The following is a 2,769-nucleotide window of genomic DNA, read 5'->3' as shown; positions in this document are numbered from 1 at the left end:
AGCGAACTGCGCTCTGCAAGCTCGGGCGGCGGCTGCTCCGGACTCTGGCCAAGGCAGCAACTCAGTAACTGAACAAAAGGCGAAGGGACCTGACAGCCAAGCCACGCCTCTCGCCCCCTCGAAGCTCCGCCCCCGAGGGTAACGCCCACCCGCTGGTGCGGGCTCACTGGCTGCCTGGCCTGACTGTCCCATCGAGGGGCGGAGCCTCGCCCCCAGGCCTCTTCCACCGCCGCCTCTGTTTATCCACTAGCCATTGGCCCCAGGGACTGCCAGTCGGCTCTGGGGACGGCCTCCAACTTGAGGTTCCATCCTAACTCCTCACCTATTGGCAAATACCAGGTTGCTTCCTCCTGATTGGGCGAGGAACTGTCAGTAAGCCTACGGAAAGAACCAATGGGAGGGGTGGGGTGTGTCTTGCCCCACCCTACCTCCGAGCAGGTAGGTCTCATTACTCTCCCCTTCCCCCTACCTGTCCAACAGGTGAGTCAGGGGGCGCCATGGGAAAGCGCAGATGCCTGCCCAGGCCAGCCAACTCAGCGTCGGCTATGATGCTTCTCTGGGCTTATTCACTCTTGCCACAAAGTCATAACAACATTTTTGTATAGCATTTCATAGGCTTTTTGCTGGGTTGGAATTTGTTTCCCCAAAGATGGAGCGCCCAGGAGATTTAGAATAAAAACACCAAAGTTTGGGTTTTGCCACTTCGTAGTTGTTTCATTTTAGACAAGTTACTTCATTTGTCACCCTGTTTCTCCTCATCTGTGAAATGGGTACATTAGCTCTCTCGCGCGCACGGCTGTGTGTGGGGATGAAATGAAGTAAGGTTTGTGAACTCACTGGGACCACCGCTAAATGCTAGAATTTAAATGAATGGTCTGAGGGTTGTTGTTGTTTTTTTAATTCTCATGACAATGCTGAAAAGGCATTAGGACAACAACATGATCCTCATTTCAAAGACGAGGAAACTGAGGTTCAGGGAGGTCACACGCCTAGAAAATGGCACATCCTAAATGAGAACTGGACCCCCTTCTCATGTCAAGCCCCACTAAACCACGTGTTCTCCTGGTGGAATAATATCATAGATATAAAATGTCAAAGCAGTGGGGTGGGGCCGGAAAAAAGGCAAAAAAACCCCACACAAATATTTTGGGGTAGAGACAGAAGAGCAATGATTTGGAGAAAATCATCGGTAAAACATCAGGCAGCGGCTGTAAAGGAAATGAGGCAGTGGGCCTCTCGCTAGAGGTAGTGTGGATTAGTTATCAGAAAGAACTTCCCCATAGGCCGATTACGAAGACGAGGGTCTTTCCTTTGTGTGGTGGACGGACTGAATGCCTGCTCGTGGCTATAAAACATGCCCAGGGGCCCAGAGACACCCGTTCACCAACACGTAAGTATTGAGCGTCAGCTGTACGCTAGGCAGGATGGGCTGTGCAAAGTACCCCTGCAGCATCCCCGACCCATCTCCCCACCGGAGGAAGGAATAGCGGCTAAACCGTCTCGCTTCTGACGCTTGTGCCATCCAAGTAGTTTTTTTGGGGGTTCGGTGGGGGGGCACCAGGGAGACATCCACATTCCCAACCAGTTACCATCCCACATGCCAGGACCACTGCCCTTTGCTTTGTTTCCCTGACTCCCCCTCCCCCAGTTTATCGCAGTATCTTTCTCCCTCCCTTACCCCTGCCCACCCACCTGCTTGCCACACTGCCGCAGGGTGTAGTGGCCAGTCCCCTGCTTGAGAGGAAAAGAGCTCACAATCCAAAAGAGCTGCTGCCACCACCAAGGATTCACGTCCTCCCTCTCCCATCTCCCACCTTCCCCTGCCCACCTGCCCACCTCCCCACCCCCACCCCCACACTGACAGACACACTTCCCAGACCCAAGACTGGCTTAACTCCTTCCTTTCTCCCAGCTTCAGCATACCGGCAGGGTAGGGCTGGTTGACTGCAGAAGGGTGGAGGAGCCTGAGTGGGGTGGAAGGGCAGAAATAAGGCTTCAAAATAAAGCGTGTGTGTGTGTGTGTGTGTGTGTGTGTGTGTGTGTGTGTGTGTCTCCCCGAAATGCGCCCTGCCTGTCAGCCTGGAACGTGCTGTAACACGATGGCCTCAGAGCTAAGCGCTTGGGCTGGGAATGGGTGGAGGGAGGCACCACCCCAGCATCAGGAAAGACTGAGATAAGAGCTGTATCGCTCCCCCCACATCAAGGAATGTTCTGACCATTTCTTAAGCACCTACTGTGTGTCCGCCGGGCACTGAGGTTACAGGAAAGAATCAGACAGTGATGTTTGTTATAAGCAGCTGTCTGTGGGGGGGACGTGGTCTCGGGGTGAGGAGGTGCCTAAGGATGAGGGGTCAGAATGAGAGTCTCTGTGACCACAGCCTCCTCTGTGGCTTGAACTTGAAGGAAAGGCCAGAAGACCATCCTACCCAGTCCCCTGCGGCCAAGCCTTTTTGCAGATCTCAGTAAAGGAGATTCCTCCTTGTCTCCTTATTCTAAATCTGGGACGTTCCTTCTGATGTTCAGCCTCAATTCAGATGTCTGCAGTTTAAACTCATTTCTCTTGCCCAAACCGCGGTGGAAGCAGAGCGCTTGGGCCACCAAGAACACATCGGGTTCATTCAACCCTGCAGCTTTCTGGGGCCTCAGAGTAAAGAAGGAAAGAGCACCCAGTGGCCCGTCCCAAGCTGCCCCAGAGACAGAAGTTGCTGGCAAAGAGGGGTCAGATGAGGGGCTGGTGGGAGGGAGGGGAGTTGGTGAGGGGTGGGGAGA

Source organism: Myotis brandtii, unplaced genomic scaffold, assembly GCF_000412655.1.
Source record: "Myotis brandtii unplaced genomic scaffold, ASM41265v1 scaffold469, whole genome shotgun sequence".
Lineage (NCBI taxonomy): Eukaryota > Metazoa > Chordata > Mammalia > Chiroptera > Vespertilionidae > Myotis > Myotis brandtii.
Note: the sequence above shows the minus strand (reverse complement) of the source record.